We start from the raw sequence: 15,983 nt of genomic DNA on the forward strand, positions 1-15,983 counted from the left end.
GATTCTAAAGTTTATATGAAAATACGACGAACCTAGAACAGCCAACTGTCGTGTAAGCAAGTTTAAAAACGTAAAACGATGTTGAAGGATTAGGACCACCAGATTTCAAGGTGTTATAGAGCTATACAAATCAGAGAATTGTAGTATTAGCATAAAATTGGACAAATAAATCAATTGAACAATAGAAAGCCCAGAAATAGATGCACACATAAATGGGCAACTGATTTTTTTTTACAGAGGTGCAAAGGTAATTTCAGTGGAGAAAGTATTTAATGAAAACTTGGATATTATGTGCTAAAAAATGAACTTCGATACATATTTTGTACTATTATATTAAAAAAAACTCCAAATGAATCAAAGACTTTAATATAAAACTGAAATTATACAATCATTTTTGTCAATAGTTTAGAAGTTTCTTAAAAATTTAAACATACATTTGCCATATAATTTATCCTTTCCACTCCAAGATATTTACCCAAGAGAAAGAAAGCATATGTTCAAACAAAAAGTTTTTTTTTTTTTTTTTTAGAAAGGTTCATATCTGCCTATTCCTGATAGCCAAAACCTGAAAACATCCCGAAAATTCACCAGCAGGTGAGGTGAGTAGATAAACAATAGTAGACTATCTAGCAACCAACGTAAACTATTGAAACATGTTACAATGTGAATCTCAAAATAATTATAGTTCGTGAAAGAATCCAGACCAAATAAACAAAAAGGTATCGAATTTATGATACCATTTATAAAAAAAATTTAAGAAATGTAAACTTATGTATGCCAACCAGAAGCATACCAGTGTTTTCCAAATTTGGTGTGTGGCAGGGAGGGGAGACGAGAAAAATAGGATGGAGGAATTAAGAAAGGGTAAAATGAAAATTTTGAGGCTAATATATTATCTTGATTGTAGTGATGGTTTCAGGAGGGTGTAGTCATATGTTCAAATTTAAAAAAATATATACTTTATATATGTGCCACTTACTGTATATAAATTATACCTTAGTTATACTGTTAAAGAAAAGAAAGAGAGAGAGAGAGAGAAAGGAAGGAAGGAAGGAAGAAGGAAAGGAAAGAAAGAAAAGAAGAAAGAAAGAAAGGGAAAGGAAAGGAAATGAAGAAAGGAAGAAGGAAAGGAAAGGAAGGAAGGAAGAAAGGAAAGGAAAGGAAAGGAAAGGAAAGGAAGGAAGGAAGGAAGGAAGGAAGGAAGGAAGGAAGGAAGGGAAGGAAGGGAAGGAAGGGAGGGAGGGAAGGGAGGGAAGGGAGGGAAGGGAGGGAAGGAAGGGAAGGAAGGAAGGAAGGAAGGAAGGAAGGAAGGAAGGAAGGAAGGAAGGAAAGGAAGGAAGGAAGGAAGGAAGGAAGAAAGAAAGAAAGAAGGAAAGGAAGGAAGGAAAGAAGGAAGGAAGGAAGGAAGGAAGGAAGGAAGGAAGGAAGGAAGGAAAGAAGGAAGGAAGGAAGGAAAGAAGGAAGGAAGGAAGGAAGGAAGGAAGGAAGGAAAGGTAGAACTAATTAGGCTTAAGAAATGACAGGAAGCAGAAAACTGTCTCAGAACACAGATACTTGCAAGGCTCCACTGGAATGGAGAGAGACAGAGACCCATTGCTCTGACTTGAGTTAGGTGTCTACCATTTGCCCATGGGAGGGTGGATTACTTTGGTTTATAGTCTTTGTGCACATTGGAGAGAGATAATATCTCAAAAGAAGTTTAGGATGTTATCATGAAAAGAAAGAGGAATGGATAACCAAACTAAACATATTTTCACTTAAGTAATTCCAGTTCACGTTAACATTCAATAATATTTGATTGCCTACTACATCCATTACTGGCATGGTGCCAGGGTTTGGAATTCTACTGATTAAAAGACAGAGAGCCATCCTTCTTGGAGAGTGGTACAAAGGGGAAATGTATATATAAAGAGGTAATGAGAATACTAATATGGATTCTTATAAGTCTTAGGTCCTGCCCAAATCCATAAAATTATCTCATAGCTCAAGCCAGCACATAGAAGCAGGAAGTGGAGAGGACATATGCAGGGACATAAAAATAGAAGCAAGAGGAATTCCAGAAATGATGAATAACTAGTGTCAGGCACTTAACAAAGAGAATTAGAGAAAATCAACCTCCTTTAAATACAGTTCAAAACTGAAAGTGAGTGATTATAAACCAAAAGTTTATAATCTAATTGTGAATAAGTTTAAAACTTATTGCGAATAGTAGAAGATAAAAAAAAAAAAAAAAATCCCACCTTCTTATACGTAAAGCAGATTAGCATGGGACTAGGTCAGTTAAAGATCAGCTGAAGTTTTGAAGGAAAGCAGCACTATCTACAACAGACCAGCATAGATGTCAAGAGTTTTTACCAGTTCGTTGGTTAGTAAGAATTATGTAATAGGTCAGCATGTAATATCTGCAAGTGAGAAGATCTATGCTGACAAACTCCTCTGTCACTTATGGGTGACAATTTAGCTTGGAAATTATGTTCTCTCCTCATATTCTGATCTGTTCAAAGTTGATAATGTTCGTAGATACCTCATACGTGTATTATGAGGCAGGCACAAGAGAATGCATAAATCCCTTAACAGAATCCTTATTCAATGAGTGGTAGAAATAGGTTAGAAATTATTGGAACCTCACTCTATATTACCTATAATTTGTTAATTCTAATTATGTTTATATTAACTATATATAGTATCATATATATTTATTTATTTTATATTATTAAACTTCATATTTAAAGAGACTTTCCAGTTACGTTCATTACTTGAAATCTGTCCTATACACAACATTAGGACAGAAAATATTTCAATTATTCCCTCCTCACTTTCTCTCTAATGCCAAGTGTGTGGCACATATTTATTGAATAACCAGAATGAATTGGATAAATTTTGCCTAAATATAGCAGTCAAGATTCTAGTAGTCAGAATCCAAAAAATTAGTTGTATAGCAGAAGGGAGACTATCACCTACTTACCTGAACAACTTATTTCTAATTGAGTTTAACAATGAGATAGGCCTTGAGGATCTTTAATGTTTAAAGTCCTATAACCTTTAAGTTGCTTTTCCTAACTTTGGACATAATGTCACCCCATTTGTTTTGACTGAATCATTTTTTATTTATAGTTGACACATAACTGTAAACATTTATGGGGCACAATGTGATGTTTCAATGCATGTATACACTATATAATGATCAAATCAGGGTAATTACTATTCCACCACTTGATCATTTCTTTGTGGTGCTAACATTCAAAATGTTTTCTTCTAGCTATCTTGAAATAGACAGTACATTATTGTATAGCCCTAGTGCGTAATAGAACACCAGAACTTATTTTTCTTATCAACCCCTTGCATCTGACAAGGGGTTAATATTCTGAATATATAAAGAACTCAAACAACTCAATAGCAAAAAAACAAATAACCAGATTAAAAAATGGGCAAAAGACCCCATTTGTTTTAATAATGTATTTTTGAAAAATGATTTTATTTTTATATCTTATACTGTAGGTAGAAATAAACGTATAATTGTATATGTATGTTTATGTATGCATATTTCTATTTATCCTACAATGTGTCAGCAATAAAAGAATGAACCAATCACCATTTTGCTTTTCTTTAACTCTGAGATATTTTTCCCATATGATACATACAACACAAAGTCTGTGTGAGTGAATGTACATACAATATAGGATAGGCTCATTAGTAATTAACTAAATACTATTCTTATATTTATTCAACATTTCTTTAGCTTTATATTTTTGAAAAGATCATTTACCATCTTTTATAATCACATATATAGCAAGTTAATATATAATTATTCCATATTTTATTAATAGCAATTTAAAATATATTAATGCAAACACTAAAGAAAAGTATTTGCTGGCTAACTTTTTTCCCATAGTTTTTGTGGAGACCTTGCTCTCTAATCAGGATTTTGAGCCTTTCAATTGCTGAACTAGCAAACTGTTTGTGAGTTACATATGGTACTAGCCGAAACTGCAGACTTTGCAAGACTTTCCAAGAATTTCAGAAATGGCACAAAAGGAAATATTAAATGTATCCAGTAGTAAAGGTATGATGAGGAAGACACATTCAATGGCATAGTAAATTTGTTCAGAAAAAAAAGCAGCACAGGCAATCAAGATAACCAGTGCTACCACATCGCCCCTGAGAAAGGTATTGAGCGTTCTGGCCTCCATCTTTGCTGGAGATAAACTCATCACTTCACAGCTGAAGCCATCCAAAATAGAAAATGCTTGATTCTTACTCTCTCACAAATGGCAAAAATAACAAACCAAGTAAAAAACATTTTTTTTTTCCAATGTTGAGAAAAGCCACCTTCTACCTTCTCTTACCCCTGCTCTTAGAAATCCTTCAAACCAATCTCTGTGCCACATAAAATTAGATGCATTAAATTTATTTTACAAGATCTTTATAATAGCTTTGGATTAATAACTTAGCAAACTAATGAAAGTAACTTCTGACTTGGAAACTTCTGAAACATTTCTTTCCATTTGGAAATACTGCACTCAAGAAGAATTTTTTTTTTTTTTTTTTGGAAAAAAATATAGAAGGCAAGTAGTAATCTGTCACAAGTAAGAGAAGTGTTGTGAATAAAATAGCATTCTGATGAAGAGGAAAGGTGCATGACGGACTTTTCCAGGGCCTATGTAGCAGGGGCTTTTTTGGACGTTCGGAATGATTGGACTGGCCAGAGTCTGTTGTGTTGTGCATGGAGCTTCCTGTTAGCTGGACTGACATAGTGCGTTATTAAGCAATTTGGGCTGGAGCATCACTATTCTCCATTAAGAATTTAAAGAAGATCTTGACTTGAGCAGACTGAAAGAGGAGTCATGCCATGCCACACAGTATAAAATATCATCAGTCTTATGCCACTGGCACATTCAGACACGTAGTGGGATAAGCCAGGCATTGATGTTCAAGGTTTTATATAAGGTAACAGCTGCTTTGGTCAGACAGTTAATTAAATATGTTAATTTCTCATACAACCAACAGTAGCGACAACAGATCAAAGAGGGATTTTATGACATTTCTGGGTTCCCTCCTATACCCAGGATGATGGACCGTGCCCACATCATCTCCCAATCTCCTTTATGGAGTGATGCTGCCTTTCTGCTTAGGGAACAGCCCTGTTCTATGACACTGCAAATATTGCACATGCTTTGGTACCACACTAACCATTGCCAATTGTCACCACTCCAGGCTTGAAAGGCTATTTGGGTCTGATCCCATTACCAGTGTTTGGTTAGTCAGTAAATATCATAAGTCATGCTGAAGACGGGGACTGGGCTCTTTCTCCATTTGTGTCACTCTAGCTTGGCATTTATGTTTTATCTTCATGGAACTGACAGGGTACAGATTGTAAATCACTGTAAGAGCAATGACTAGATTCTATCCTAGGCATGTAGAAGCATCAAAGATTGTTCTAGATGGTGTTGTGAGTTAATCACATGGAGTGCAGAAAACTCAGAGTACATTGTATGAACATAATAATACTCAAATGTACTTTCTGGCAATACGAGACACAGGAAAGGAAGAAAATGTTCTCACTTAATACGTGACAAGTAATAGTCATAATATCTAGAAATTATAATGGTGATATGGAACTATTTATAATACTTCTTATGTTATATGAAACTCTGATTGCATTCTCTTTGTGAAGACAACTGTTTCTCCTGACCACATATTATGCACCTAAATGACATGTTCAGAGAACCTGGACTGTTGAAGAGCAATTGGAGTAGGCCAGGATTCGATGAATAGGATTTTGATAGAAATATTTATCAGCCTACAACTCCTGCTGTCTTTCCCCAGGAACTTTCTGGTGCTATATCCTCCCAGCTCTGCTGCTGGGATTCCGGGCTTGGGTTCTACATCTGTGAAGGTATCAGAGACTGGGTGATATTGGAAGGTTTGGATCAACTTTCAGCAGGGAAAGGTAACATATTCAGAGTTTTGAACAGGAGAATCTAATCCACGTGATTCACCTTCTCCAGAGTTATGCTGCTGGAGTGTGCTCTATGCATTTTCAACAGCAACAAAAGATGAGTAAATGTCTGTTGACCTATAAGTGGATCTGAAACCTTGACCTTGGTGTTATCAGCACCATAAGCTCACTCTAAGTGAATGAGCTAACCAGCCGGCCTCTAAAAGGCTTGCTGTTCTTTAATGATGTGGCTGTGAGCTTCAACTGGGAGGAATGGCAGTACCTGGATGATACTCAAAGGACACTGCATAGAGATGTGAGGTTGGAGACATACAGCAGTCTGGTCTCATTGGGGCACTGCATTACCAAACCTGGTATGATCTTCAAGTTGGAACAAGGAGAAAAGCCATGGATGAATGCCCAAACCAGAGGCTCCCAGATGTCCAAATTGTTGATGACTTAATTGAGCAGAGCCAAGAAAGTCACTGTAGAAATTCATGGCAAGTTGTAATCAACACATCAATTGATGAGAGAGTTGAGTTAGGAAAAATATTTAATTTGAGCTCAAATCGTATATCAAATATAATTATAAATAATGAAAACTATTCAGGAATGAGACCTGAGGAGTTTTGTATATGTCAGAATGTACTTCTTCCTATAGAGCCTGATTAGATGCATGCTGGAGAAAAGCCTGATGACCTTAATTTAACTGGGAAATCCCTCAGACAAAGTGAGCATTTTGTCCACATAACAAAACACAAACAAGGCAGCAGACTTTGGAATATAGCACACAAGGGAAAACCTTCAACATATTTATATTTACACATAAGATGGATCATATGTATGAGACCTCCTGTAATCATAATGAATATGGGAAAACCTGTGGTAAGACAGTTCTCATTGCCCAAGACATATCTCAAATAGGGAAGAAAAGTTTTGAATGTGATATATGTGCAAAAACATTCTGTAAAAAGTCTAAACTCACTAAACATCAGAAAGTACACACAGGAGAGAAACCCTATAAATATAGTGAATATGAGAAATCCTTCATTAAGAAATCATACCTTACCAAACATCAGAGAACACATTTAGAGGAGAAGTCCTATTCATGTAATGACTGTGATTCATTTTTCTATCAGAAGTTGGACCTTACTAAGCATCAGATAATTCACATGGAGAAAGAGTCCTGTGGATGTACTAAATATGGAAAAAACATTCATGAGAAATCATTCCTCAGCAGGCATCAGAGAATTCACTCTGTTGAAAAATCATATGAATGTAATGAATGCAGGAAAACTTTCTACAGTATATCACACCTCAGTATACATCGGAGAATTCATACAGGTGAGAAACCCTTTGAAGCTGATGAGTGTGGAAAAACCTTCTACCAGAAGTCACACTTGAGCAGCCATTAGAGCATTCACACCACTGAGAAACCATATGAATGCAAAGAATGTGGAAAAGCTTTTAAATGAAAGTCACACCTCAGCAGGCATCAGAGAATTCACACAGGTGAGAAACCATATGAATGTAAAGAATGTGGAAAAGCCTTTCAGCAGAAGTCACTCCTCAGCATCCATGAGAGAATGCACACAGGTGAAAAACCATATGAACGCAAAGAATGTAAGGAGTCTTTCTACAGCAAATCACACCTCAATTGTACATCAGAGAATTCACAGAGGTGAGAAACCATATGAATGTAATAAATGTGGACAAACCTTTAACCTGATTTCACACTTCAGAGTGCATCAGGTTACTCACACAGGGAAAAAACCCTATGAATGTGATCAATGTGGAAAAGTCTTTCACCAGCTATCAGACCTCAGAAGGCATCAGGGAATTCACACAGGTGACAAAGCATATGAATGCAAACAATGTATAAAAACTTTCTATAGTATATCACACCTCAGTGTATGTCAACACACACAGGTGAGAAACCCTATGAATGTAATGAATGTAGGAAATCTTTCTCCCACAAGGCAGCCCTCACCGTACATCAGAGAACTCACACAGGTGAGAAACCCTATAAGTGTAAAGAATGTGGAAAAGCCTTTCAGCAGAAGTCAGTCTTTAGCATCCACGAGAGAATTCACACAGGTGAGAGACCATATGAATGTAAAGAATGTAGAAAAACTTTTTATAGTAAGTCACACCTGAAGGTGCATCAAAGAATTCACACTGGTGAGAAATCACATGAATGTAATCAATGTGGGAAAATCTACTGTTGTAAATCAGTCCTCGAGACACATCAGAGAATTCACACAGGTGAGAAACCATATGAATGTAAAGAGTGCAGGAAAACTTTCTACCATAAGTCTGCCCTCACTGTACATCAGAGATTTCACACAGGTGAGAAACACTTTGAATATAAAGAATGTAGGAAAACTTTCTTCCATAAATCTTCCTTCACTCCACATGGGAGACTTCATACTGGTGAGAAACTGCATGAGTGTAAAGAATGTAGGAAGATTTCTACAGTAAATCAAAACTCAGTATACATCCGAGAATTCACACAGGTGAGAAACCCTTTGAATGGAATGAGTGTGGAAAAACCTTTTACCAGAAATCACACTTGAGCAGCCATCAGAGCACTAACACCACTGAGAAACCATATGAATGTAAAGAATGTGGAAAACCTTTTAAATAGAAGTCACACCTCAGCAGGCATCAGAGTATTCACACAGGTGAGAAACCATATGAACATAAAGAATGTGGAATATCCTTCAACCAGAAGTCACTGCTCACTGTACATCAGAGAATTCACACAGGTGAGAAACTGTATGAATGTAAAGAATGTGGAAAATCCTTCTACCAGAAGTCACTCCTCACTATACATCGGAGAATTCACACAGCTGAGAAACTCTATGAATGCAATGAATGTGGAAAACATTTAACTGAAAATTACACCTCAGCAGGCATCAGAACTCATACAAGTGAGAAGCCATAGAATTGTAAATCATATAGGAAACATTTCTACTGTAAATCATACCTCACTGAACATGAGAATTCACATAGGTGAGAAAACATGAATGTGTTGACTTTGGTAAAAGGTTTTGCCAAATGTCAGCCCTCAGTAAATATGAAAGAAATCACACAAGGGAAAACTCAATGAATGTAATGTGTGGAAAACCTTTTGTCAATAGTCACACCTCAAGAGGTATCAGAGGACTCACACAAAAGAGAATGCCTGTGAATGTAGAACTGTCCCTTGGTATTCACAGGGGATTGGTTTCAGGACCTCCCGTAGATACCAAAATTTGCCAGTGTTTGCATCCCTTCTATAAAGTGGTGTAGTGTTAGTGTATTACCTATGTACTTCCTACTGTTTACTTTACACCTTTTCTACATTATTTATAATACTGAATACAATGTTAATACTAAAAAGAAAGGAATATTTATCAGCCTACAAGTTTCTCAGGGAACATCAAAATGCTCATAGTTGCTGATTAGGTAATCATCACTAGACTACATATATTCTCACGTCTAATGTAACTTTTTAAAGAGAAGCGATGTAGCACATGTATTGGTGATATTGCTTACATAACTCTGTATCTTTATACCTGAATGCAAAGTGATATTGTAGAATAGGCTAATGAACCAGAATTTCTGTCATAACTACCATTGTGTCTCTATTTTCTCATTTATAAAATAAGAAGCTTGAGAAAATGAACTTTGAGATTACATCCAGGTCTAGTTTTCCCTTTGAGGCAATGTGATGAAATAAAAACATTCTGACTTACCACCAACGAGCTAGTAACTTTGAGCAACTAAGTACTCTGAGTCTCTAAGATTCTTTGTAATTAAGGGCATATTTTATGTGAATATGATTAGTGAATTACAAAGTGCTATAAAATATTAGTTATTAATATTTTAAAATTTATAATTCTCTATGTTTTAAGATTAATACTTCATTCTTTCAATAAATACAGTTTTGATTATTTAAAAAACCTTAGAACAATAGTGAATATTTAAGAGGGATGTATGACTGTATATTAAAGGATTGAAATAGCTGGGGACAAGTGCTACTCTAGGATTAAAAATAGAATATTAAAACTGCATTGAAAAGCAAATGTTATCTCTACTAGGTCTGAAATTTGATTGAATTAAACTATCATTTGAAAAATGACCATTCTATTTATTACTATTAAATTGATATAAGAGGAAGGAAGCATAACTAACTGTAAATGCATGTATGGAAAAGAGAATGATTAACATTGTGGAAGCTCAGTGAAGATGGCTTAAAGATTAAAAGATAGAGTAACCCAAGTGATACTGTGGGAGTAGGCCACACACTTTCCAGGAAGAAAGAGAATATGGGTGAACAGTACCTTAAATGGATACATTGTAATAGTCACACAATTATAATGGAGAACTCCGACCACCCATGCATCTACTGAAAGCCTACCATATTTTTGATGAGCAGCTCATGATTTTTGATCCATCTTGCTGAGAATCCTCGCTCTGCAAGTAAAGAAAGCTATGAAGGCCATTGTTTAGCAGGATCAATTTTCAACCATCTAGGAAGTAGTTGGTAAAGTAAATATGATAAGAATTTCAGGAACATGTTGGCCTATATTCTTTGAATTTCTAATGGTGAAGAAAATAAATACATGGTGAAGGAAATTCACAACATTTCCTTCAGGAAAACATACTTTTAAAAGTTTAGAGAAAATATGGGTATGATCCCCTGGCTTGGAATGCTAATGAAGAATATAAACAAAGCCTGGAGAGTCTCTAAAAATTAAACTCTTTAATCCTAAATAAGTAAAATGAACACAAAACCGTGAGAAATTTAAAGAAACTATTTGAGACTTCTGGTTTCCAGTCTGGCATGTAAGAAGCTGGAAGTCACCACTCTGGTGTAACCACAAGTAAAAAGCTAAACAGATTGAACCAACAATTCTTACATCTGTCAGGAAGGTGACACTCAGAAGACAAACTATCACCCATGAAATTAGGGGGACTGACAGGCAAATGCAGAGAAATTAGGGGGACTGACAGGCAAGTTTCTGAAGCTTGCCAGCACAGAAATCCAAGAGCACAAACCTTCACAAGAACCAGTGCCAGGGTAGGGAAACCTGAACTTCAAGTGACAAATTGCTGGAGGCTCAACATGGACAAGTCTCAAAGATTAGGAACTCAGTAATTGGGAGCCCCCACACTTTTTTGTTCAGGAGCTTGACCTGGTTCTCACAATGAATATTGGAAGAAAATCCCTTCCTGCTAGGTTTGAGGATATCTCAAGAGAAACATCTAAAACTAAAAAGAAAAGAGAAAACCACTAAAACTTATGGACATGGCTGAGGATAGAATCTCTAAGCTTGAGGATATCTCAAGAGAAACCACTAAAACTAAAAAGAAATATGAAAAAAACAAAACAACAAAACACATAGTATCTTAGAAATGTGGGACAACTACAGAAGGTATGACATATGTGTAATATAAATTGCAAAGGAAAAGAAAGAAATAGAAAAAACATTTGAAAAAATAATAACTGAGAATTTCCCCACTTTAATGTTAAACTCCAAACCACAGATCCAGGAAGCTCAGAGAACACTGAGCAGGATAAATGGCAACAAAACTCTATGTAGGCACATCATTTTTAAATTATAGAAAATCAAAGATATAAAAAAAATCCTGAAAAAGCCCTGATGACAAAAAGCATCTATAGAGGAACAAAGACAAAAACCACATCTTACTTCTGTTCAGAAACAATACATTCAAGAGTGTAAAGTAACAGTTGAAGTGTTGAGAGAAAAAAAAAAAACCCACTAACTTATAATTCTGTGCCTAGTATTATCCTTCAAAAGTGAAGGAGAAATAAACTTTCTCAAACAAAAATTGAGGAAATCTGTTGCCAGTAGACCTGCCTTAACATAAATGTTAAAAAATTTTTTTAGAGAGAAGTAAAATAATAAAGTTCAGAAACTCAGATCTACATAAAGAAATGAACAGTATCAGAGAAGGAATAAGTGAAAGTAAAATAAAAACTTATTTTTCTTATTCTTAATTGATCTAACAGGTAACAGTTTCCTAAAAATGTAATAACAATATATCCAATTATGTTAAGTAAAATGATTGACAGCAATGATACAGGACAGGAGAGAGTAAATATGATTATTTTGTCACTATAAGGTACTTGTGCTACCCATGAAATGATATAGTTTTACTTGAAAGTAGATTTCAATTAGTTGTAAATGTATGTTGAAAAAAAAGCATTTTTAAAAAAGTCTATCTGATATGCTAAGAAAGGAGAGAAAGTGGCAACTATATAAAATGCTCAATTAATACCACAAAAGGCAGAAAAAGAGTGGAAGACAAAAACAAGAACAAAGAAGAAGAGCAACAGGTAGATAACTAACAAATTTAGTAGATATTAATTCAACTATATCAGTAATCATTTTAAACACTAGTGGTCTAAATATACCAATTAGAACACAGATTGTCAATGTGGATAAAGAAACAAAACTCAATTACATGTTGTGTATAAGAGACCCACTTTAAATAAAAAGGCACATTTAGATTAAAAGTAAATGATGGAGAAAGATATATCATGCTTACACTAATGAAAAGAAAGCAGGAGTAGCTACATTAGTTTCAGATGGAGTAGAGGTAAGACCAAGGCAGGTTATCAGGATAAAGAGGGGCATTACATAATGACAAAGGTGTCAGTTCTCTAAGAAGACATAACAATTCTTGATCTGTATGCACCTAACAACAGAGCTCCAAAATACATGAGGCAAAAACTAATTTCAAGAAGAAAAAGATGAGTTCACCATTAGGGACTTCAACACCCCTCTATCATAAATGGACAGGTTTAGCAAGCAGAAGAACAGTGAGGACACAGTTGAACTCAGCACCGTCAATCAGCTGGATAAAATGGACATTTATAGATTACTTTATCCAACAAGAACAGAATATACATTCTCCTCAAGCTCACATATAGTATTCATGAAGATAGGTTACGATTACATTCTGGGCCATAAAAAATACCTTAACAAATTTAAATGAATAAAAATCATACAATGTTTGTTCTCAGACCACTGTGCAGTTAAACTAGAAATCAACAGGAGAAACACAGCTAGAAATATCCCAAATACTTGCACATTAAACAACATACTTCTAAATAACACATGGATCAAAGAAGAAATATCAAGAGATTTAAAATTCTTTGACTAATTGAAAATGAAAACAAAACTTATCAAAATTTGTGGGTTGCAACCAAATCAATAGGGAAATTTATAACATTAAATGCCTATATTAGGAAAGAAGATCTAAAATCAGTCACCTAAACTTCCACCCTAGCAAACTAGAAAAAGAACAAATTAAAACCAAAGGAAACAGAAGAAATAATAAGAATTAGAACAGAAAACAATGAAATTAAAAACCAGAAAATAAATAGAGAAAAAAAAAATAAATGAAACAAAAAGCTGGTTCTTTGAAATGATTAAAAAACAAAAATCAATAAACCTTTATCCATACTAAGAAAAAAAGAGAGAACACAAATTAATAATATCAGAACAAAAGAGGAAACATCACTACAGATCCCACAGACATTAAAAAGACAAACTATTTAATATATAGCAACTTTTCTGATGTGAATAACTCATAAAGAACATTTTAAAAAGATGGCTGTAAGAAATATAATCAAGATGCATACCAAAGTCAAGCATGGGCCTGAGAAAATATTATCTGGCTAAAGTACTGTAAAAATTGCTGGGAAATAAAAGGAATTTTTGGAGTAAGAATGTGACTTTTTAGGAAAAGGACCTCTGTTAGAAAATGGGACATGAACACTTAGTATAGGTAAGGCCTAACTATTAACTTTTCTTCTCCTAGTGTCATCAAGGAGATCAGTTAGAATTCAACCAGGAGAGGGGGTTTCAAGATGGCAGCGGCTGCGGCGGCTGGCGCGGAGTAGCTGAGGTGGAAAAGGTGGCCACTGGGCCTCAGGCAGCCGGGAAACTTGTGGACCTTCCTCTGGCCATCTCTTAAGGGAGGACTGCTGCTGCTGGCCGGTCGTGGGGGCTCAACGCCACTTTGCCCCCGGCAGGAGAGGCTGCCTCATTTACAGGCAACAGCTTTGAAGTGTGGAGCAGGAAAAGAACTGATTCTTAGCTGCAAAAGCGGGTCTTGAAACAGGGAACACGGCGCCAGGGCTGCTGTGGATGCAGCCAGGATCCCGGAGGCCGGGGCCGCACTGAAGGCGGCCAGCTGCCCTATTCAGGATTCGAGGTTTCAGGCCGGCATTAAAGAAGATTCCTGGGAGCGCCCGAGCGGCGCCACAACTGAACAGCCCGAGGCGGCAGCGCCGAGAACACGGAAGGCAACAAACCAGAGACAGAGCGAGTGCCCGACCTGGCACAGCACTGTGAGTGATCCCTGGCACAGCTGTGTTCGGGGGGTGGATGCCCACGTGGCTCCCGCCTGCACCACCAGGCCACTCACTGCCCCGGTGCTGCCTCCATTTACCCAGGTGCAGGCAGCTTCGCCCTGCTCGGCCATCACTGAGCCCATTTGCTTGGCCTGGCGCGGGACTTTCCGGACCCTGCGGGCCGGCCTCCTCTCCCACTCCCTCCGCGGTTCTCTGGCGGGGCTGGGGGTGTGGGGCATCCCGACCAGTGTTGGGAGGGCTAGGAAGTACGGGCGGGCCGATTGTCACTCCACCACACCCTGGACTCCGGCCCCGGTAAACTTCCTGTTACTGGGAGGCAGATACCATCTCTGCGACCACCAGTTTGGAAAAAAGCCTAACGAATTTCTGGTTGGGAATAGTGTGGTAGGAGAGTTCCCAGGTCCGCTTGAACCTGCCGGAGAGCAGGCTGCAGGCGGGCACTAGACTCGGTTTATACCGGGGGGATACAAAGGTGAACAAGACCCGAGAAAGATCTACACAGTGCTACAAAGGCACCCAGAGAGACCGGTCGTCTGTGCCTAGCAGAAACCTGGTAGACTTCCTGGGCGAGGCGGTGCTGAGCAGGGTCTTGAAGGCCCAGCTGATAGACGAGGGGTGCAGAAGACACGCCCCAGCCCAGCACAGTGTGCACAGAGGGGGGAGGCGGAGACTCGACAGAAACCACACACCCGGTGGGGTCGCCACTGCACGATCTAACAGCCTGGGCCAGAGCACACGGAACGGGGAGAAGTCCTGTACAGAAAGTGAAAGCTCAACAGAGATCACACACCCTGTGGTACGTGATCCACCAGCCCAGCAGAGTCCAAGCTGACCAGAAAGGTGGATCCCCGGAGAAGCCCAAGACCCGAGGCAACCACACACACAAGACACTAGAGGCCAACTGAGCAGTCACGGCGGGAGCCATACCAAACTGGCAACCACAGCAACATCCTAGTTAGTCATTAGTCTCAAACCGGTGGACTGTGAAACCCCCTGCCACAATGAATAAACACCAAAAAAAAGACACCAGAAATACAAAAAATCAAGAAAGTACACCACCAAAAGTTAATAAATCTCATACTCTAGATCCTATAGAACAAGAAGCTCTTGAAATAACTGACAAGGAATTTTGAGTGATAATTCTAAGGAAACTGAATGAGATACAAGAAAACTCAGCTAGACATCATGATGAAATGAGGAAAAGTATACAGGATCTGAAAGAGGAAATATACAAGGAAATCAATGTCCTGAAAAAGAATGTAGCAGAACTTGCTGAACTGAAGAAGTTATTCAGCGAAATAAAAAACACAACGGAGAGTTTAACCAGCAGGCTTGTCGAAGTTGAAGAGAGAACCTCTGAACTTGAAGATGGGCTGTTTGAAATAACACAAGCAGACAAAAAGAAAGAAAAAAGAATCAAGGACATGGAAGAAAATCTGAGAGAGATATCAGACAACCTCAAGCGCTCAAATATCCGAGTCATGGGTATTCCAGAAGGGGAGGAAAATGGAGATTCCATTGAAAACATATTCAACAAAATAGTGGCAGAAAACTTCCCAGGTATAGGAAAAATCACAGATCTTCAGATCCAGGAAGCTCAACGATCTCCAAACGTATTCAACCCAAAAAGTCCTTCTCCAAGACATGTCA

The sequence above is a fragment of the Cynocephalus volans genome, chromosome 1 (genome assembly GCF_027409185.1).
Source record: "Cynocephalus volans isolate mCynVol1 chromosome 1, mCynVol1.pri, whole genome shotgun sequence".
NCBI lineage: Eukaryota > Metazoa > Chordata > Mammalia > Dermoptera > Cynocephalidae > Cynocephalus > Cynocephalus volans.